Here is a 24,061-nt window from a genome sequence, read left to right as displayed (position 1 = left end):
TTATTTCCCTGCGATCAGCCACACAACGCTACAGTTGGCTAACCGAGAGGTTCTGCGGAATCACAGAAATTACTTCTGAAAGTGTGTAAGAATTCTGTAATGAAAAGAAACTCTACACTCCAGGGGGCAGGCAAGTGCCCCCTCTTCGTGCCCTCCATCCTTCAGTCACCTACACTACTAGTTTTCAGTTTTTCGTAAGAACCATATACCAAACACAAAGGAACGGTGAACGAGTAAAAATGAATGGTTCCCAAAGAAGAACCATCAGCAGTGAACTAGTTCCCAAGGATGAACGAGTTTGCCCATCTCTCGTCGGGAAGCCTACGGCGCCTGGCAGCCGTGTCCAGAGGCCGCAGGAGAAACCGCGGCGTACCTTCGGCCTTCCGCCACCAGGCTTCGCGCGAGTCGCGTGCAGAACCGCGCCGGGTGGGGGCGGAGCTGTCAAGTGCCGGTCTTGTCCACCGCGGGTCAGTTCCTCGCGGGTTGTCGCGTCTGCACTTCCAGCAGTAGCAGCTAAAGGTAGGTCACCGCTCCCTACTTAGGCCAAGTTACAAAACCTCATATAATTACACGTACACTCGCACGTATCACTACCGAGTGAAATTTGACTCGATGGAAGGCTTTTTGGTAGAGAGGACACAGCATGTTATCATCGTCAGATGTAGAAGTAACTTCAGGTGTGTTGGAACCTATGCTGTTCATGTTGAAACTCAGACTTTTTGAGACGATGCAGTTCTCTATAATTAAGTACTGTCTTAAATAAGCTGTGTAAATATACAGTCAGATCTCGATAAGACTTCAAAGTGGTGCAAAGGTTGCATCTTGCTTTAAATGTTGAGAAATGTAAAATTGTACACTTCACATAACGAAAAAACGTAGATCCTATGACAATAATATCAATGAGTCACTGTTAGAATCGGCCAGCTCATACAAATACATAGGTGTCACACTTCAAACGGATATGAAACGGAATGGTCACATAGGCTCAGTTGTGCTCTAGAATATTACTCGGGTGTGTGGGACCCGTACCAAATGGGAATAACAGGGGATGTTGAACGTATACAGAGACGGGCAGCACGAATGGTCACAGGTTTGTTTGATCCGTGGGAGATAGGCGTAAACTATCCCGAGGTAGTCTATTAACAAAATTTCAAGAACCGACTTTAAATGATGACTCTAGGAACATACTACTACTTCCTACGTATCCCTCACATAGGGTTAGTGAGGATAAGGTTAGAATGATTTCAGCAAGCACAGAGGAATGCAAACAATCATTCCACCGCGCTCCATGCGTGAATGAAACAGGAAGAAATCCTCTGCCATGCACTTTACGGTGGTTTGCAAGGTATAGATGCTGTTGTTGCTGTGGTCTTCAGTCCTGAGACTGGTTTGATGCAGCTCTCCATGCTACTCTATCCTGTGCATCTCCCAGTACCTACAGCAACCTACATCCTTCTGAATCTGCTTAGTGTATTCATCTCTTGGTCTCCCTCTACGATTTTTACCCTCCACGCTGCCCTCCAATACTAAATTGGTGACCCCTTGATGCCTCAGAATATGCCCTATCAACCGATCCCTTCTTCTAGTCAAGTTGTGCCACAAATTTCTCCTCTCCCCAATTCTATTCAATACCTCCTCATTAGTTATGTGATCTACCTATCTAATCTTCAGCATTCTTCCGTAGCACCACATTTCGAAAGCTTCTATTCTCTTCTTGTCCAAACTATTTATTGTCCACGTTTCACTTACCTGCATGGCTACACTCCATACAAATACTTTCAGAAACGTCTTCCTGACACTTAAACCTATAATCGATGTTAACAAATTTCTCTTCTTCAGAAACGCTTTCCTTGCTATTGCCCGTCTACATTTTATATCCTCTCTACTTCGACCATTATCAGTTATTTTGCTCCCGTGCTGCAGCGGGACGATGATGACATATATAGGTGCAGGGGGCAACGAGATCTACAGGTTCTACATCTACATCCATACTCTGCAAGCCACCGTACGGTGCATGGCGGAGGGTACTCTGTACCACTACTGGTCCTTTCCTTTCCTGTTTCACTCACAAATAGAGCGATGAAAAAAATAACTGTCTGTATGCTTCCGTATGACCCCTAATTTCTCGTATCTTATCTTCGTGGGCATTACGCGCAATGTATGTTGGCGGCGGTAGAATCTTTCGGCAATCAGCTTCAAGTGACGGTACCCCCGAAATAAATATTTATAGAGGCATGAATATAAAACGTGCGGAAATATTCTGGAAAATGAAAAGAGATGCGCCTTGAAGTACCATCAGACACTTATTACACTCTGTGGAGATATTCAACGCACAAAGGTAAAGCTGTCCTCGTCCGGAACGTTGGTTGAACACGTCTACATCTACTTGGCTATTCTGCAAAAATCAAATAAGTGCCTGGCAGAGGATTCATCGAACCATCTTCACAATAATGTTATTCCACTCTCGAACAGCGCATGAAAAAAGGGACACTTGTATCTTTTCGTGCGGTTTCTGACTTCTCTTATTTCATTATGGTGATCCTTTCTTCCTACGTTGGTACTCGTCAACAAACTGTTCTCGCATTCGGAGGAGAAAGTTGGTGATTGAAATTTCGAGAGAAGATTCCGCCGGAGTGAGAAGGACTTTGTATTAATGATGTCTCCGTGACACTCCCCGCGCCCCCTCCCCTACTTCTCGGTAAAACAAAATGTGATGCCCTTCTTTGAATTTTCTCGATGTACTGCGGTAACCCCATCTGGTGAGATTCGACACCGTGCGGCAGTACCCGAGTACCGTTAAGCGTAGAGTAGTCTATCTCTTCAGCAGATCTGTTGTATCTTCTAAGTGTTCAGTCGATAAAATGCAGTCTTTGGTCCACCTTCGTCACAACATTTTCTGTGTGTTCTTTCCGGTTTGATCTGTTCGTAATTGTATTTCTTAGGTATGTAGTTGAATTTACGGCCTTTTTATATGACTGATTTATCGTGTAACTGAAGTTTAACGAGTTCCCTTTAGCTCAAAATGGCTCTGAGCGCTATGGGACTTAACATCTATGGTCATCAGTCCCCTAGAACTTAGAACTACTTAAATCTAACTAACCTAAGGACATCACACAACACCCAGTCATCACGAGGAAGAGAAAATCCCTGACCCCGCCGGGAATCGAACCCGGGAACCCGGGCGCGGGAAGCGAGAACGCTACCGCACGACCACAAGCTGCGGACTCCCTTTAGCGCTCATTTGGATTATTTCATACTTTTCATTATTTAGGGTCAATTGCCAAATTTCGCATAATACAGATATCTTTTCTAAATTGTTTTGCAATTTGTTTTGATCTTCTGATGTCTTTAGTAGACGATAAACGATAGAAGCGTCTACCTAAGACTGCTGGTCAGATTACCTCTTAAATCATGTATATAGATAAGGAAGAGCAGAGGGCTTATAAAACAACCTTGGGAAACGCCAGAAATCACTTCTGTTTTACTCGATGACTTCCCGTCAGTTACTATGACAAGAAATCACGAATCGAGTCGCTTAACTGAGACGATATTCCATAGACCTACAATCTGATTTGAAGTCGCTTTTGAGGTACGGTGTCAAAAGCCTTCCGGAAATCCAAAAATATGGAATCAATTTGATATCCCCCGCCGATAACACTCATCACTTCGTGAGAATAAAGAGCTAGTTGTACGATTTTCTGAACCCGTGTGGACTGTGTGTCAGTAGACCGTTTCCGTAGAGGTGTTTCACAATGTTGGAGTACAATACACGTTCCAAAACGCTACTACAAATCGACAACAGTGATACGAGTCTGTGATTGAGCAGATTACTCCTGTTTCTTATCTTAAATACGTGTGTAGCTTTCTAGTCTTTAGGTGTGGATCTTTCGCCTAACGAGCGGTTGTATATGACTGCTTAGTATGAAACTATTGTATGAGCTTACTCCTGAATGGCATACAATCTGAACCTGTAGGCTTGCCTTTATTAAGTCATTTAAGCTGCTTCGCTATACCGAGGATATCTAGTCGTAAGTTCTGCGCGGACCCGTCTCTGCCCTTGTCGCCGTGCTGAGACCATTTCGTCACCGCTCTTTCTGTAGTCCTGTTACTGTAGCCAACTGTCTGTGTGATCTGTCGCTGTGATGTTCCCATGCCACTCGTGCAAGTGGCTGGACGTTATTCACAGTCCGAAAGGTGGCGATAGCTGTACGTGCAAATCCTCTGGGGTATGCTATGTTGCGACCTCCAACTGAAAAGTTCCGGTAATGTGAAACACACCCAATAGTCATCACGTGTACGGTGCTTGTAATTACACTCTCGGTACTTGAGCCAGTGTAGTCGGAAAAGTATTTACATTATGGGTACCCAATTTTAAAGGAATGATATTCACACTGTGCGCTTTAGGATTTGCGTTAGTAGTGTTACTACTGTACTGTACTGAAATGCAGGAGGATCTGCAACGCCGTGCGGGATTAGCCGAGCGGTCTTAGGCGCTGCAGTCATGGACTGTGCGGCTGATCCCGGCGGAGATTCGAATCCTCCCTCGGGCATGGGTGTGTGTGTTTGTCCTTGGGATAATTTAGGTTAAGTAGCGTGTAAGCTTAGGGACTGATGACCTTAGCAGTTAAGTCCCATAAGATTTCACACAAATTTGAATATTTTTTTAAATCTGCAACGAATTGACGCATGGTGCAGGGAACGGCAATTGAATCTCAATGTAGACAAGTGTAATGTGCTGCGAATACATAGAAAGAAAGATCCTTTATCATTTAGCTCCGCGATTCCCGGGTTCGATTCCCGACGGGGTCAGGGATTTTCTCTGCCTCGTGATGACTGGGTGTTGCGTGATGTCCTTAGGTTTATTAGGTTTAAGTACTTCTAAGTTCTAGGGGACTGATGACAATAGATGTTAAGTCCCATAGTGTTCAGAGCCATTTTTTGAACCATTTAGCTACAATATAGCAGGTCAGCAACTGGAAGCAGTTAATTCAAAAATGGTTCAAATGGCTTTGAGCGCTGTGGGACTTAACTTTGAGATCATCAGTCCCCTAGAACTTAGAACTACTTAAACCTAACTAACCTAAGGACATCACACACATCCATGCTCGAGGCAGGATTCGAACCTGCCACCGTAGCGGTCGCGCGGTTCCAGATTGTAGCGCCTAGAACCGCTCGGCCACTCCGGCCGGCAGCAGTTAATTCCATAAATTATCTGGGAATAGGCATTAGGAGTAATTTTAAATGGAATGACCATATAAAATTAATCATCAGTATAGCAGATGCCAGACTGAGATTCATTGGAAGAATCCTAAGAAAATTCAGTCCGAAAACAAAGACAGTAGGTTACAGTACACTTGTTCGCCCACTGCTTGAATACTGCTCACCGGTGTCGGGTCCTTAACAGATACGGTTGATAGAAGAGATAGAGAAGATCCAACGGAGAGCAGCGCGCTTCGTTACAGGATCATTTAGTAGTCGCGAAACCGTTACGAAGATGATAGATAAAATCCAGTGGAAGACTCTGCAAGAGAGACGCTCAGTAGTTTGCTACGGGCTTTTGTTGAAGTTTCGAGAACATACCTTCACCGAAGAGACCATGAGGATAAAATCAGAGAGATCAGAGCCCACACAGAGGCATACCGACAATATTTCTTTCCGCGGACAATACGAGACTGGAGTAGAAGGGAGAACCGATAGAGGTACTCAGGGTACCATCCGCCACACACCGTCAGGTGGCTTGCGGAGTATGGATGTAGATGCAGATGTAGATTTAGATGTAGATGTAACTGTCATGACTTGCCGTCTGATGCCGGGCTGGTACGGCGACAAGCGTTGAAACACAAGCATCGGTGTACATTACAACTGCAGAGAGGAGGCATGGCTGTTGACAAGGTAAGCAAGGATTTACTCTAAAGCTGTTTTATCAAAACAGCACCAGTGTTGCTGCTCTTCGCGTGTATCGACGCTATTAAAGGAATATGGAGAGGCCGTCTTTCTGCACCGGGATTGGAGAACACCATTCTGGAGTTCGAATAAACTGGCGATTTGGTTAATGTTCCTTGAAGAGGCCGACGGACAATGACGCCACAAATAATTGTTGAAGAAGTTACTGTTGCCATGGCTTAGACTGCTGGACGCAATGTACGATCTTCAAGCAGTGCGCGAGCTGTGTCGCGACAGCTGAAATTCCTTGGTCCACCATTGGAGTACACTCCTGATGGATAGCAGTGCACGACGTCTAGTTATATGAGTGCTATGATACATGAGCCAATGACTGGAAGTACTTATTTGGTTAATAGTAGGACCTGAAGACGACGCAAATGTAGTGTTGAGACTAGTCGTGTGAATAATAAATAGTCCACTTCGAACATACGGCTGTAGTGTTCCATTTTCATTATTATCACACATTTGTTTACACGAGTAAACCACTCACAAAAGAAATACGCGTCAGAAACCGGATGCAGCTGCTGTTGGCGCAACTGTTGCTGAAATGATTCCTTCCAGTATATTATTTATTGCACCATCCGGTCCCTGACAGGAAGATGAGACAATTATGTTTGCATCGCGACAGATAAAACACTTTTAGGAGCTAGAATGAGATTTTCGCTGTGCAGCGGAGTGTGCACTGATATGAAACTTCCTGGCAGATTAAAACTGTGCCGGACCGAGACTGGAACTCGGGACTTATGCCTTTCGTGGGCAAGTGCTCTACCATCTGAGCTTCCGAAGCACGACTCACCCCCGGTACTCACAGCTTTACTTCTGCCAGTACCTCGTCTCCTACCTTCCATACTTTACAGACGCTCTCCTGCGAACCTTGCAGAACTAGCACTCCTGGAAGAAAGGATATTACAGAGACATGGCTTAACCACAGCCTGGGGGATCTTTCCAGAATGTGATTTTCACCCTGCAGCGGAGTGTTCGCTGATATGAAAGTGGGAAATGAGGTAATGGTGGAAGTAAAGCTGCGAGGACGGGGCGTGAGTCGTGCTTGGGTAACTCAGATGGTAGAGTACTTGCCAGCGAAAAGCAAAGGTTCCGAGTTCGAGTCCGCTTCGGCACACAGTTTTAATCTGCCAGGAAATTTGATATCCGCGCGCACTCCGCTGCAGAGTGAAAATGCCCCAGGCTGTGGCTGAACCACGTCCCCGCAATATCCTTTCTTCCAGGAATGCTAGTTCCAAGGTTCGCAGGAGAGCTTCTGTGAAGTTTGGAAAGTAGGAGACAATGTACTGGCGGAACTAAAGCTGTGAGGACGGGGCGTGAGTCGTGTTGGGTAGCTCAGGTGGTAGAGCACTTGCCTGTGAAAGGTAAAGGTCCCGAGTTCGAGTCTCGCTCCATCACACAGTATTAATCTGCCTGGAAGTTTCACTTTTAGGAGCTGTTTGATTCACTCACTGGTGCTTCACTTATTATTTATTTGGAAGGAAGAAGGAACATTAGGACTGAGCGATACATCTACATCAAGGTATTTAGAGATGTATGTGTTATAATACAGTGATATATTGCTAAAATCCCCCCCACCCCCACCCTCTTCCCATCTCTCTCTCTCTCTCTCTCTCTCTCTCTCTCTATCTATCTATCTATCTCTCTCTCTTCAATACGAAGTCTGCTTTATTGCAACTCTCCGCATTAGCCCACCCTGTGAGAAAACTATTCACCTCTACATAACCGCTGCAGCCTACAGCCCCTGCTTGCTGTAGTCAACCTCTGGTTCCCTATACAGGCTAAATCACCAAATAGTTGCACCTGAAATATTGCGGAAATGGAAAATGCACAGTATTTTTGTAAAAATACAGTCTTCATTCTGCATGTGTGAAAGTTTCACGTGTGTAGATACATCCTTCCTGCTTGTTTTCAAACTTAGTTCAACCTGTTCCCGTGAGTGGCGCTGTCACAGCATGTCTTGAAGGTGTCTGCTACACTTGACGTTCGTCAGAAGCAACGTGCTGTCATAGAATTCCTGTACTGTGAAAACGAGACATTGGGAAACATCCACAAGAGGTTGAAAAAGCTGTACGGAGATGCTGCTGTCGATCGCAGTACAGTTAGTCGGTGGCAAAGCAGGTTACGTGATGAAAGCTGGCACGGCAATATTGAGGATTGTCCTCGCAGTAGCAGGCCTCGTACTGCACACACTCCAGACAATGTGCAGAGAGATAACGAACTGGTGACTGCTGACAGACGCATCACAGTGAACGAATTGTCACGCTTCGTTGGGATAGGGGAAAGAAGTGTTTGCAGAATACTGAAAGTGTTGGCGTTAAAAAAGGTTTGTGCCAAGTCGGTTCCCAGGATGTTGACAGTGGCTCACAAAGAAACAAGAAAAACGGTATGCGGCGAACTTTTGTAACAGTACGAGAATGGTGGAGATAATTTCTTGGAAGAACTGTGACAGGTGATGAAACATGGCCCCATAATTTTTCACCAGAGACGAAGAGGCAATCAATGGAGTGGCATCATGCAAGTTCACCCGAGAAAAAAATTCAAAACCACATCTTCTGCTGGAAAAGTTAGGGTTACCGTGTTTTTCGATTCCGAAGGATTGTGGACATCGTGCCAAGTGGAACCACCATAAATTCTGATGCATAGGTGACGACACTGAAGAAATTTCAAGCTCGACTGATTCGTGTTGGACCACATCGGCAAAAGCAGCATGTTTTGCTGTTGCATGACAATGCACGGCCATATGTCAGTCAAAAAACCGTGGAAGTGATCACAAAACTCGGATGGACAAAACTGAAACACCCGCCTTGCAGTCCTGACCTGGCTCCATGTGACTATCATCTCTTTGGGAAACTGAAAGACTCTCTTCGTGGAACAAGGTTTTAAGATGATGACCCCTTGTGTGTGCTGCCAAACAGTGGCTCCAACAGGTTGGTCCAGAATTTTTTGGTGTACAGGCACTGGTTCAACGCTGGCGTAAGGCAGTTGAGAGGGATGGAAATTATGTGCAGAAATGAAAATACTGTTCCTAAAGGATGTGTCTACACACTGTAAAAACTTTAAAACGTGTAGAATAAAGGATGGATTAAAAAATAAAGTGCATTTCTTTTGGAGTGACCCTCGTATGAAGATTGAAGATGGAGCGCGGGGCTGGGAGAAAAGAAAGAAATGGGAATCAGTCGAGAGGTGCGCTGAGAGTCGAGGTGGCGCAGTGGTTAACGCAACTCCTAGTAAGCAGGAGGTCATGGCTTCGAATCGCTATTCAACATACTTTTTCAGTTCTCGCCGCTGATTCCGCATAAAGTCCCGATGCAGCTGACATTATGAATTCTTTCCCTTTCCTCTCCTGCCCCCCCCCTCTCTACCCCCAATTTACATAACACCAATTAGTTATGTACCGCTTGTGACATTTCCATTAGTGCGGTAAGGAGTACCCACGTAAGTGCAACGTGGTACGTGGTATAGTGATGAAGACACTGACCTCTGCTTCAGCAAGTCCGAGATTCAAATCCAAATCGTGCAATACAGATTTAGGTTTTTCGTTGTTGACCCAAATAGATCTACGCAAATGTAGGGTTGATTCCTCCAAAAACGACATAACTGATTTGTTTCCACACTCTTCCTCAAACCAAGTTTATGCCCCATCTCTAGTAACATCATCACTGCCAGGACATTAAACGCTATTCCGTTTTATGTCTGTAGATCAAAACGTGTACCCCGGTAGCTAAGAAAGAGTTACTACAGATCCAAAGTTTCAGCGTTCACTCCTCACTCGATGGTAGGATTTTTTTCTGTCCCTTGTCACTTATTTCATGCCTGAGAATGATTTTTGTATGTGAAGAAACACGAAATGGTTTTGTAGTCCATGTGTAATTGTCTGGGTAGCTGCTATGGGAGGATGGGAAGCGCTTGCCATTTGCAGTTACGCTATTCTTAGTCCGGTCTTCAGTCCAACGTTCAGATTGAGGATGAGTCTAACCGTATGCTCATTTCGACAGTGCTAGTCACCAACGTCTATTTCTCACCACAGTGGCAAGTGACATCCGAGATGAAGAATCGTACGGATCCAGAAAAGCCAGTGAAGGTCAGTAATGTTAAGTAATATGACCGTTGTCGTTACATAAACGCCATCAGATGTGTTTCTATGAGGCAGATAATGGCCCTGCACCCAGCTTTGTTATGTCACCTGACGAGGGGCGTGTTTTGCTGTCTGTTGTGGTTGTGGCTGAGGAGGTGCTGAAAATCCCAATCGATCCATAGTGGCATAGTGATCCCGTGAATGGAGAAACCGAACTAAGCGAATTTTTCCTGCTTTTGTTGTAGGGGTGGCGGTTATTGCTCAAACAATCGGTTTTCGGTTACATCGTTTCTTTTCCACGCCACTTTTACCTGACTGTTAAAAGCGCCCCAAATAAACGGTTTCTGAAGTAACTGATTTTCGATTTTTTTGTTCCTGCTTTTGCTACAATAAACGTAGAAATTGAACAAGGATTGAAAAATTCTGAGTAAGTTTCAAGATACGTAGAATAAAAATATGAAATTAAATGGGTAAAGAAAAGGAAACTTAGTTCGTCTACCGTTCGCTAATTTTCTCGGAAAGTCGTAAGTGGTTGAATACTACAAAAAATCACGAATATTCTACTGATTCTAATTCTTTGAAAGTCTGCTCGGAAGTCTTGTATTCGGAGGCCTTACCACTCCTCGGGCATTACGAATAATCAGTGCTAAAGGATAAAAAATTCGGTTGATGGACTATTTTTCGATATAATTTGTCCGTTTCAAGGTTGACAAGCGGGGAAAGCCATATTATGTAGGCACAGGCAGCATATCAGCTACTTGCTATTTTTATTATATACTGTAAATGAATTGTTAAGCTTTTAATTTATTACTGTTTGCATAATTTCCTTCTTCTTTTGCTAGTTCACAGACAAAGCCTTAATGGTTCAAATGGCTCTGAGCACTATGGGACTTAACATCTGTGGTAATCAGTCCCCAAGAATTTAGAACTACTGAAACCTAACTAACCTAATGACATCACACACATCCATGACCAAGGCAGGATTCGAACCTGCGACCGTAGCGGTCACGCGGTTCCAGACTGAAGCGCCTAGAACCGCACGGTCACAGACACCGGCAGGCGAGGCGAAGGCTAGTTTTCCACACGGCACGTACACGCATACCTTTATCCACCACACAAGGCATCAGGGACATTATTGTCTCAGCTGTGCTGTATCAGTTTTTATGCCAATATGCTTGTTGCTCCTTTCTATCGACAATGTTATTAAACTAACACTGATCGGTTTTCCTATTTTCTATAATAACGCAACATTTTAAACCAATGCAAGTTTTAAGAATAAAAGCTACTCCTTTTTTAAAAAAAGGTTTATTCAAAAACGAAAAATTTTAGTACTCCTCCTATATTTCGGTTTTTTCCCGGTTATTAGTAAAAAATAAACACCTCTTATAACCGAGAGCAAACAAAAACCGAAAAGTACCGGTTATTCGGAACTAAAATACCGGTGTCGGTTTTAACCGGTTGATTTTCGCATCGCTATTTTGTTGTCATTTAATGTGTCAGCGACAGAGAGATGTTTAGAAGGTATGCTATAATTCTCTTCTAAGTGCTTCGATCGGTCGAGGCTGCATCTACTCCGCAAGCCACCTTACGGAGCGTAACGGAGGGTACTTCTCGCACCACTGTTAGCGCACCCCTTGTCCACCGCAATAGCGCCGGCACGGTAGCTCAGCGTATTCGGTCAGACGGTTAGTTGCCCTCTGTAGGAAAAAAAAAAAAAACTGAGTTAACCGATCAACGACGAACTTAAAACGGATGTCTTACGACGTCCACCCCACAGCAGATGCAACGAACGAAAGCGGACAAAATTAAATTAAAAAAAAAAAGGTATCTAAATGGTCAGCGTGACGGACTGCCGTCCTAAGAGGCTCGGGTTCGATCCCCAGCTGTGTCGGGGATTTTCTCCGCTCAGGGACTGGGTGTTGTCTTGATCATCATTTCATCCCCATCCGGCGCGCAGGTCGCCCAATGTGGCGTCGAATGTAATAAGACCTGAAGACCTGCACCAAGGCAGCCGGACCTGCCCCGTAAGGGGCCTCCCGGCCAATGACGCCAAACGTTCAATTCCATTTGCCGTACCCCTTCCTTGCTCCATTCGCGAATGGCACATGGAAAGAACGAGTGTCGGTAATCTTCCATATTAGCTTTAGTTTCTCGGACGTTTCTTTGTGGTCAGGGCCAGTTTAAGGCCCAAGCGACACAACGCGCCGATTGGGGCGCTACAGCTGGAAGTTTTGTGCACAGGACGGAATCACAATTGCCAGTAGCGGCCGCTTGGGGTGGCTCTCTGAGATGGGTACCAGAGGCTCCCAAGTGCAAGACTTGTACACATGGCGTATTAAAACTAGTAGCGAATACCGAGACAGGCAACAGTATACGAGGGAAAAGGAGGGAGACTCGTTTGTGTGGGAAAATGTTCTGGAATCGACTCTAATCGTGGTCATTACACGAGACGTGGGACGTTTCAGGGAAACTACTTGGAACGTTTGACCTCATGTGTTTCAGCAGTAAGCCTCTCAGTGACGCACAATACCTCTCTGGTACCACCTGCCACTAGAGCATCTACGTAACGTTCTCGCACTTACTAAACGGTGCCGTGACGAGTCGCGCCGCTATATTCTCTGTCTCTTTTGTTGATACAGCCTAATACGATTCCCAGACTGGTGAGCAATACACAGGAATCGCTCGTACGAGTGTTTTGTAATCCTCGTCTTCCGTAGAATAATTACACTTCTCCCGCTGAAGCTCATGCAGGCACCTGACCTGCTTTTTATGTGGCCATTCCGCTTCAGGCTGCTCCGAATGGCTGCTTAAGGCATTTTACGGCTGTTACTGTTTCCGGCAATTGATCGCCAACAGCCGTAATCGCAAAGTAGTACAGCGCTTCTCCATACTCGTAAGTAGAACGTGGACATTTAGGTTCAAGCCTACTCTTTTCCTGATATCCTCGTTGCAAATAAACTCGTACTTACACGTTTCGTGACTAATTAAACTCGAAACCGTCAATTTTACAGCATCTAAAACTGCCTATTTCGACATTAGTCCATATTTTTTCCTATTTTAGCTTCAAAATCCGAATAGGTGCCTAATTCTAAAATGTAACAAAATTCTTATATTTTCAAAAGATACGAACTGCTTACAAGAATCGAAAGTGGGAGGACTGAAGGTGATATTTGGGGGACGGAAGAGAATTATCTGGAACTGACAGAATCCTGGGCAACTGCGTGACTCCTTGAAGACAGATATTCATACGCCTTGAACTGACCTTAGATGAAAGAAATAACTTACACAACTAGAGAGTTAAACCTGCCTATTCGTTGTAAAAAAACCCTCGTCGATCATCTTGGTTATATACGGGCTCACACTGTAGGAAAGCAAGGCAGTTATCGATTTGTTTTATTAACCCGCAGGACGTAGTGGACTGCTTCTACTTTCTGCAGGCGAACAATTCAACAGAAGAAAATGCCGATAACAGCTAATTCAAAGTATAGTCGTGTAAGACTGGCTGTCAGCCTTTCTCCACTATATATAACAGATGGAAATGTTATTTCTTTATTGGAGAAAATTAAGGTCCAAGTGAAGTACGAGAAAAAGGACAGGCAAAAATGGGAAAGGTTTTGCAGAAGAACACCGGGCTGAAGGACTTGTGAGCAGCAGCATACATACTAAGCGAAAAATCGAGCTCCCGTGATGGCAGCATTCCTGTTAAAGATGCGCAACAGAAAAATACGTACATGTCACAACCTTTGATGCAGAACGTTCTCCATCGGCATATAAAATAATACTGACAAACATGCGCCATACTTTTTCTCTGGAAAACCTAGAAAAGGTTTTAGTTACTTACTGTGAATTCAACTATGATCTGAATGTTTGAAACCACTCTTTTATCCGACATTTATTAAATTATATATTACACGTATCTCAACGGGAGGCTATGTGCTTTATAATGTATTCCTATCTTGGAAAAGCTAAAAAGGTTTGGGGTCAGTTTGAATGTTATAGTAGTATAATTTTTGCTGTGTTCTGCAACTTTGCATAGTTTCATTTTCCTTGTTTTTAATCAGTAATAATATGCTAATATGTCAACACTGTATGTTTTATAGTATATTTCTTCCGCATAGTACCTTTTAGGGCCTATTGCAGGTTTTATATAGCCTAAATTAGCTACAGAAAGAGCCCGTTTTAGGTGTCTGAACAGCACTTTTTACGACCTAAAAATCCGCGTTACACTGATAAGCAATAGGTTATATTTATTTATTTTCAGGATCAACTACCAGTCAATGCTGCAATCGTCGATTCTCTGCACGTATTTTCGCATCTCGCTAATCTTTTTAACGGTGCAGCTTTCCTATAGGCAACAGGTTCGCCCTCGAACAGTTCTACTGAGTTGCTGACGTTAACCGCTATGTGAGTCATTTACGCATACTGTAGACAGTTATGGGCATATAATACTCACTAGCGTTTCTCCCGAAATTACCATCACATCCGTCGGTTTCGCCCATTACGAATGACGTGTCCTTGCCGATATAACGCCACTAGGAAAGAGTCCTATATTAAGCAGTCATCATCATACTAGGAACCAATTACATATGGTTTTGCACAAGTTTCTATCCTAGGGCCCCTGCCTTATGAATGACCTTTCATCAGTAATCAGCAATTTCTTGGACAGATTTGAGGACATAGAAAGTAAAATACAAATGGAGCTAGATGGTTCTAGTTCAAGAAAAGGAGTCTAGGTTTCTGTTGATATCATGTCCTCTTGCTTGAGCTGATTTCGCGCAGAGAGCTTTTATGATTTATTACCGCCGTTGCTAAAATTTCACCTGCTCGCTGTCTTTTTCAGACGTGAGACTTTATATCTGATGCTTAACGGTCGGAAATCGATCGCATGAGTGTTCCTAGATTAAAAGCATATTATTTTTCGCTGAATTTGAGTTGCTCACTGTTGTGGTTGGCAGGAGAGCCAACCGTGTTCCTAAAAAGAGGCCGAAATGCACGCGTTTTAGCTCACGCAGGCTGGCGTGAGGTCTGGAACATGACAAGGGAATTAGAATTGAGAAAAACGGACGTAGCTGGTAGAATACTTAACTTTAATCCATTGATGACGAACGTCGCTATTTATGGTACATGATTCACAATATCAATAGTACTGACTATGGCGCCTTGCTAGGTCGTGGCAAATAACGTAACTGAAGGCTATGCTAACTATCGTCTCGGCAAATGAGAGCGTAGAAGTCAGTGAACCATCTCTAGCAAAGTCGGCTGTACAACTGGGGCGAGTGCTAGGAAGTCACTCTAGACCTGCCGTGTGGCGGCGCTCGGTCTGCAACCACTGATAGTGGCGACACGCGGGTCCGACGTACACTACCGGACCGCGGCCGATTTAAAGGCTACCACCTAGCAAGTGTGGAATTAGTGGGAATTAGTTCTAACAAAGAAAGCAAGTCAGATTTTTTGTCTTTATTATACGCTACATATTGTGATCTGCCTTTATTCACTACTGTGAATCACGCTAAGCTATTTAAAAGATGTCACTTATTCTAGTGATTACTCGTTAATTGTGTGTTCAAAAACCCAATATCACTTTAATATTTAACCATCTTCTTACGTAAATGCTTCTTTAGAGTATTTCAGAAAAGAAGAAGCAGCAAGATTGAACTTATATACGTAATACCGTCAGGAAAATGTGTTTAAAAATTATGATTTGATGCTTTCTAAATCCATGACGTACGGTTTCGATAATATTCCTCTTATGAGTGCCGCAGTGCTCTCTGGCCAACGAATGTGCGAGGATATTTGTCCTGTTCTGAGTGGCAAGAACGTTCACAAACGAACTCGATTTGCTGCTCTGCAGTCCAATTTTTTTATCACTACACCGTTCTAGCCGTGAAGTGTGGTGAAAGGTCTAATATAGCACCTTCAATCAGTAACAGCCAACAATGCATTGTCATAAAAATGAGTTCTGCGTGTTTCTTAATTATAGTCTACAATATTGTTGGAAGTACACTTCAATGACTCAAAAAATAAAAATAAAAACGGGGCCAGCTGCAGGATATGTCTGGCAGAGGAAGAAGTCTCATCACTTTACCTACGGAAAATCCACGCATTAGCGTACCTAAAAAAAAATAGACGCCGAACGTTTTGAGGAGAGCGGGAAAAGATTCATCGCAGCCACAGCTATGAGAATGCTCTATAGTCAACGGTATAAAGCACGAGTAGCCTGGATTGTAGTGCTTTATTAGCGAGGCTGACCGTAGGTATGGACTGCTGTTAGCAAAACAGTTGCCTTCGGTGTGGTGAATGAACTTCTATTGATTACGCTATTTCATAATTCACCCAAAAGTGCGAAAAACTTAGGCGTTATCACAATTTTCAAAAATGTTTAAGCTTTTTTTAGTTACAAAAAGCTGAGTAGGAACCACCTGTTAAATGTCCATGAAAATTTCATTAAGCACTCTTTTTAAAATTGTAGTTGTTTACTGTTTGTTACAAAGTTTTTCTCATCTGCGAACAAATTAGACTTGGTGTCTCGTAATGGTACTGTTGAAGCATCATTAACATACACAAGAAAAAGTAGGGGCCCTAAGGTGGAAACTTGTGAGTCATCAAATGCAATTGGTTCCCTGTTGGATGACGTATACGTTACACTCTTTCCTGTTGACACCATTTTTGTCCTGTCACCGACGTACGATGTAAACCACTTTGCGCCGTTTGCTGTCACTACAGAAGACTATAAGATAAACTGCAAAGTCGCTTATAACGAAGCTGCACCCTATTGTAGTGAGTACAGAAGTTAAGGCGGTGTAGGGTCTAAGCCCTGTTTGGCTACTTTTTTTCCATTTTGGCGTTTCCCAAAAAGGTTGTGAGATTTTCTTACGATATTAATAGATATACTTTAAAAAGGATAACACTTCCGAATGTTCTACAAAATTATGTTTATTTGGTCAAGAACCGGATTCGAGCTTCCCAAGCAAACACAGATAAACGTGATGTGCGACTTAAACAGATATTTTTTATACAAGGTACAAAAATGACAAAATGTTTACGCAAGAAAATATTACAGAAATCACATTAACCAAAAAGGGGCAAGCAACGTTTTTATGTAGAGATGCACATAACAAATGAAGAGAAATGATATAACTTACCCTCTTATTTGCAACGGAAACTAAATGTAACAAGAGGGAAAATGGAAATTGGGTCTGATAGTTTAATACTAGCATGATATTCTGTGTCATGTGGTTTTTGATTTCCCTTATTTCCAGTAGAGTCATCTTCCTGCTTTTTGACAGAATATAAAACTTCACATTCTACATCATATGGATGGTTTTCTGCTAAAAGATGATGTGCAAAGGTCGAATCATTCTTTCTTAATAGCCATCTTCTCTCATGTTCACGTATTCTAATTGCCACAGCTCTGACTGACTGACAAATATACACTGTGATTTTAAATACACCACTATGTACCAAGGGTTGAATTTTGTCTTTAATATGGAATAAAATTATGATATGTAATTGGTATAATAAAATGCATATCTGTAGTTGCGGTACTTTAACATTTTTACAAGATTGTCTGAAATGTAACCAATATGTGGAATTTTGCTCCGCGTTTTGAAACTATTGAGTGATTTTGGTTGCCCAGTGTATAGAAATGATGTGATTTTGTTCATTTTCTTTTTCGTAGAATATTATCAATCAGGGCAAATCTGTAGTCATTATTAGAAGCGATTCATTTGATGGTTTCTAGTTATGTTTGAAAGTCTGCAGATACGAGGCAATGCACCACTGAATGGAAAACTGCTTGTTTGTGACTGTGTGGATACTGGGAGCTTTCAGGCATTACTGCATCAGTAGCTATGTTTTCTGTAAATATCTTTGTGTTTTCTTGTACTAATTTCTATATTAAGCTCCAAGAAACCTATAAAAGAGCCTTCCAGCTCCAATGTAAAATGAATTTTCTCGTGTTGTGAGTTTAAATGCCGTAGTAGTGTATCTGAGTTTCTAGTCGTACCAGTCCATAGACATAGCACACCATCGACGTATCTGAATCGGCACTTAATTTTACAATTCACTGGCTCTTTCTGTAACAAATTTTTTTTCGAAATTGTTCATGAAATCTCAGATAGTATAGTGCTAAGAGGTGAACCCATAGCTAGGTCACCAAACTGACTAAGACTGTTGTTTTGAAACTCGAAGTCATTCTGTTTTACACACATTTATGTAGCAACTGATGTTATGTAAATGTAAGTACGTTCTCTGTCAGGAGTGAGTTTCTTCGATTTGCTGAACTTTTATAAACTGATGTCTTTACTGACTGGACATGTTCTGTCCTTTTTGTCTTATTACATGTTCACTGATTAGAATCTTTTATTTATGTATACCACAGACAGAACAACAGGAACAGCACATAGACAAGGGATAAAACGTACCGTTAAATAGAGCTAACATACAAATCTTACGCGCATTCACTTTCGTGAACGAACTGTATGGTTTGCGAGCCAAATAAAGCGAACCATGCCGCGTATCACGTCATTTCTGGAAACCCAAAATCTACTTTGTAGGAATCAACATGGATTCCGGAACAGCGATCGTGTGAGACCCAACTCGCTTTATTTGTTCATGAGACCCAGAAAATATTAGATACAGGCTCCCAGGTAGATGCCATTTTCCTTGACTTCCGGAAAGCGTTCGATACAGTTTCGCACTGTCGCCTGATAAACAAAATAAGAGCCTACGGAATATCAGACCAGCTGTGTGGCTGGATTGAAGAGTTTTTAGAAAACAGAACACAGCATGTTGTTCTCAATGGAGAGACGTCTACAGACGTTAAAGTAACCTCTGGCGTACCACAGGGGAGTGTTATGGGACCATTGCTTTTCACAATAGATATAAATGACCTACTAGATAGTGTCGGAAGTTCCGTGCGGCTTTTCGCGGATGATGCTGTAGTATACAGAGAAGTTGCAGCATTAGAAAATTGCAGTGAAATGCAGGAAGATCTGCAGCGGATAGGCACTTGGTGCAGGGAGTGGCAACTGACCCTTAACATAGACAAATGTAATGTATTGCGAATACATAGAAAGAAGGATCCTTTATTGTATGATCGTATGACAGCGGAACAAACACTGGTAGCAGTTACTTCTGTAAAATATCTGGGAGTATGCGCGCGGAAAGATTTGAAGTGGGATGATCATATATTATTAATTGCTGGTAAGGCAGGTGCCAGGTTGAGATTCATTGGGAGAGTGCTTAGAAAATGTAGTCCATCAACAAAGGAGGTGACTTACAAAATAATCGTTCGACCTTTACTTGAGTATTGCTCATCAGTGTGGGATCCGTACCAGGTCGGGTTGACGGAGGAGATAGAGAAGACTCAAAGAAGAGCGGCGTGTTTCGTCACAGGGTTATTTGGTAACCATGATAGCGTTACGGAGATGTTTAGCAAACTCAAGTGGCAGACTCTCCAAGAGAGGCGCTCTGCATCGCGGTGTAGCTTGCTGTCCAGGTTTAGAGAGGGTGCGTTTCTGGATGAGGTATCGAATATATTGCTTCCCCCTACTTATACCTCCCGAGGAGATCACGAATGTAAAATTAGAGAGATTCGAGCGCGCACGGAGGCTTTCCGGCCGTCGTTCTTCCCGCGAACCACGCGCGAGTGGAACAGGAAAGGGAGGTAATGACAGTGGCACGTAAAGTGCCCTCCGCGACACACCGTTGCGTGGCTTGCAGAGTATAAACGTAGATGTAGATGCCGCTGGAGAGCGGTGAGAGCGCAAAATAACGTTCACCAGATCGCCCGTGTTCCGACTGTGCTGTGTCTCGTGACGTCGGATATCCCGTTTGCGTGCAAGTCAACGTCAGCTTACCTCGTCCCGCGTGCCTACTGTTTTAGGCATGGCTAAACTCTTTTGCGCAGGGTACGCCCTGTTGACATCTGAGGGAAGTGTCACCCGGCACGCACGCTGTCGTGCAGTGTAAATATTGACTGAGTCCGGCGTTGCGGCGTCCTATGTTACGGTACGTGTTTGGAGCGCGCATTCCGAGAAATGAGTCGGTGCGTTGGGTGCGCAGTTCTGGTTGCGAGAGGTCGAACGCTTAGAGCTGTCGTCAGCTGGCTGGGCACCCTGCATTCTGGGTCAGCAGGAAAAGTGATAGTCGTCTGCGCATGTCATGCTGACGTTATTCGAGAGTGTTGTGCGCGGAAGATGCACAGGAGAAATATTCAAACAGATGTTCTCTGCCAAGAATGAAAGTCGAGTACGTACGTGTACTTATAGATCTTACGCTGTTGCTGATATTTGATTTATGGGCATAAGGCCACGGACGAAGGCATAATGCTGTGCATAAGTTTCCAACTTCCACTGCCGGAGACTTCATCAGAGACTTCAACGACTCAGAAAGCAGTTACAGATTCAAAACGAGCTCAGCAACGGCGCGAAACGGTCGGTTCGTGACGTCATCAGATCGCTGCCTGAAGTCGGGAACCGCGCCGACGTACGCCGTACAGCTTGTAAACGGGTAGAGCTGGCACCGTGGGATTTATTTAGCAGAGAATTATGCCTTGGACCACGGCCTTACGCCCATAAATCAATTATCAGCAAATCGCAAATACCAGCCGTGGCATCCTGCATTGTACGTCATCCGTAAGGAAGGGCGGGGGGGGGGGGGGGGGGGGGCAAGAGCAAGAGGGTATATTTCAATTGCTCGCTACAGTTTTTTATTCATTACCGATTTCTCGCACCGATTGTTTGCGATTCTACTAAACTACGAATTTAACATTGTCAGTTCCTTGAGGTGACGACAGCGCCGGTGCTGTTCTGCAATCAAGACGAATGCAAAACTTTAAAGAACCGTTGCCAAATCTCAATAATTTCTCCATCTTTTCCCCATAAATTCCTTACCGAGCTGCAGTAAAGGATTGGTCCAACACCCTGATGTATTGATTAACACGCCAGTTCCCAGTACAGCATGAACATGGCAGCAGTATGTGTGCCCGTCAACAGTCGCCAATTCTCACCTCCATTTCCTTGTATTTGCAGTCTTCCGTCACAAGCCGTTTCCTAATCCATTTGTCTGCTTTTCCGTCACCTCCAGCAACTCCCGACATAAATATAATCCGAGTATCCCACGTTTTCTCAGTGGTTTTCACATTAAAAGTACATGTATCACTGCCATAGTCAAAACTGGTATTACACATTCATTGTATAAACGACAATCATTACAATCTGCAGACAGCAGAAACTTAGTTTTGAAATGATTATTTGGTTTGCTAAAAAGCACAGTATATCTTTTTGCTTTACTGTTTACTCTCTTTGCTCTCCTCTCGGTAGTGATCGCCATTGGCCCAAATACACTGAAGCGCCAAAGAAGCTGGAATAGGCATGAGTGTTCGTATACAAAGGTATGTAAACTGGCAGAATACGTCGCTGCGGGCGGCAAAGCCTGCACAAGACAAGTGATTGGCGCAGTTGTTAGACCGCTTACAGCTGCTACAATAGCAGGTTTGAGTGAGACTGAACGTGATGTTATAGTCGGCGCACGAGCGTTGAGACGCAGCATCTCCGAGGTAGCGATAAAGGGATTTTCCCGTACGACCATTTCACGAGTGTACCGTGAATATCAGGAATCCGGTAAAACATCAAATCTCAGACATCGCTGCGGCTGGAAAAAGATCCAGCAAGAACGGAACCAAGGACGACTGAAGGAAATCGTTCAACGTGACAGAAGCGCAACCCTTCAGCAAATTTCAGTGCTGGGCCATCAACAAGTGTCAGCGTGCGAACCATTCAACGAAACATCATCGATATGGGCTTTCGGAGCCGAAGGTCCTTTCGTCCACCCTTGATGAGTGCACGACACAAACTTTTCGCCTCGGATGGCCTTGTCAACACCGAAGATGAACTGTTGATGACTGGAAACATGTTGCCTAGTGGGACGAGTCTAGTTTCAAATTGTATCAAGCGGATGGACGTGTACGGGTATAGAGACAGTCTCATGAATCCATGGACCCTGAATGTCGTCAGGGGACTGTTCAAGCTGGTGGGGGCTCTGTAATGGTGCGGGGCGTGTGCAGTTGGAGTGATACGAGACTCCTGATACGTCTAGATACGACTCTGACAGGTGACACGTGCGTAAGCATCCTGATTGATCACCTGCTTCCTTCATGTCCAATGCGCATTCCGACGGACTTGGTCAATTCCAGCAGGACAATGTGACACCCCACAAGTCCAGAATTACTGCAGAGTGGCTCCACAAACTGTCTTCTCAGTTTAAACAGTTCCACTGGCCACAAAACTCCCAAGACATGAACATTATTGAGCATATCTGGAATGCCTTATAACGTGCTGTTTAGAAGAGATCTCCACCACCACGTACTCTTACGGATTTATGGACAGTATTCATGGTTCCAGAATGAGATTTTCACTCTGCGCTCTCCTGCGAACCAAGGTTCTGTAAAGTTTGGAAGGTAGGAGACGAGATACTGGCAGAAGTAAAGCTGTGAGTACCGGGCGTGAGTCGTGCTTCGGTAGCTCAGATGGTAGAGCACTTGCCCGCGCAAGGCAAAGGTCCCGAGTTCGAGTCTCGGTCGGGCACACAGTTTTAATCTGCCAGGAAGTTTCAGTATTTATGGTGTCAGTTCCCTCCAGCACTACATCAGACATTAGTCGAGTCCATGCCACGTCGTGCTGTGGCACTTCCGCGAGCTGGCGGTATTAGGGAGGTGTACAAGTTTCTTTGGCTCTTGAGTGTGTAAGAGCTTGTCAATTGCTTGTGTCGCTTAAATGCCAATATAGACATTTTTAATTGTGTTGGTTATACACTATGTTACGCAGTTACAGACATGAGCAACTAAGGACCGATAGACTTTGAAGATCTTTATGTAAACTGGATTTGAGTCGTTCTTTTCTTTAATTAAATAGATAAATAATTTACCTTCTACAAACAGGCTTGACCACTGCAACGGCCGCATCTCGTGGTCGTGCGGTAGCGTTCTCGCTTCCCACGCCCGGGACCCGGGTTCGATTCCCGGCGGGGTCAGGGATTTTCTCTGCCTCGTGATTGCTGGGTGTTGTGTGATGTCCTTAGGTTAGTTAGGTTTAAGTAGTTCTAAGTTCTAGGGGACTGATGACCTAAGATGTTAAGTCCCATAGTGCTCAGAGGCATTTGAACCATTTTTGAACCACTGCAACGTGTTTAAAAAATGGTGATCAGGGAACCGCCAAACCCCGATGTATTATACAAGGTGATTCCGTGATGATGTGACAAACGTTGAGGGATGTTGCAGAAGGATAAAGGTATCAATTTTGGGTAAGGAGATGTAGTCCGCAAACGACTGAGTCGATAGTCATAAGCAAAAATCGTTGTGATACCTGTGACAGTGGAGTTAATGTACCGGCAATGTTGTTACTGAGACTGTAGGCTAGGCAACTTTCCGAGGTGGTAGTATGGACCAAAAAAAAAAAAAAGAAAAATATACACTCCTGGAAATGGAAAAAAGAACACACTGACACCGGTGTGTCAGACCCACCATACTTGCTCCGGACACTGCGAGAGGGCTGTACAAGCAATGATCACACGCACGGCACAGCGGACACACCAGGAACCGCGGTGTTGGCCGTCGAATGGCGCTAGCTGCGCAGCATTTGTGCACCGCCGCCGTCAGTGTCATCCAGTTTGCCGTGGCATATGGAGCTCCATCGCAGTCTTTAACACTGGTAGCATGCCGCGACAGCGTGGACGTGAACCGTATGTGCAGTTGACGGACTTTGAGCGAGGGCGTATAGTGGGCATGTGGGAGGCCGGGTGGACGTACCGCCGAATTGCTCAACACGTGGGGCGTGAGGTCTCCACAGTACATCGATGTTGTCGCCAGTGGTCGGCGGAAGGTTCACGTGCCCGTCGACCTGGGACCGGACCGCAGCGACGCACGGATGCACGCCAAGACCATAGGATCCTACGCAGTGCCGTAGGGGACCGCACCGCCACTTCCCAGCAAATTAGGGACACTGTTGCTCCTGGGGTATCGGCGAGGACCATTCGCAA

The 24,061-nt window shown here is 44.2% G+C and overlaps 1 protein-coding gene across 1 annotated transcript in view; it reads left to right on the top strand.

The window, feature by feature from the left end:
- Window positions 1-470: 470 nt before the first annotated feature.
- LOC126335314 (acyl-CoA Delta-9 desaturase-like) overlaps window positions 471-24,061 on the top strand; it is a 251,487-nt gene continuing 227,896 nt past the window's right edge. The window contains exon 1 of the mRNA XM_049998462.1: window positions 471-519. The gene's annotated coding sequence lies outside the window, so the exon portion shown is untranslated. The remainder of the gene's footprint in view (window positions 520-24,061) is intronic.

The sequence above is a fragment of the Schistocerca gregaria genome, chromosome 2, assembly GCF_023897955.1.
Source record: "Schistocerca gregaria isolate iqSchGreg1 chromosome 2, iqSchGreg1.2, whole genome shotgun sequence".
NCBI lineage: Eukaryota > Metazoa > Arthropoda > Insecta > Orthoptera > Acrididae > Schistocerca > Schistocerca gregaria.
This window is presented reverse-complemented; position numbering and strand designations above follow the sequence as displayed.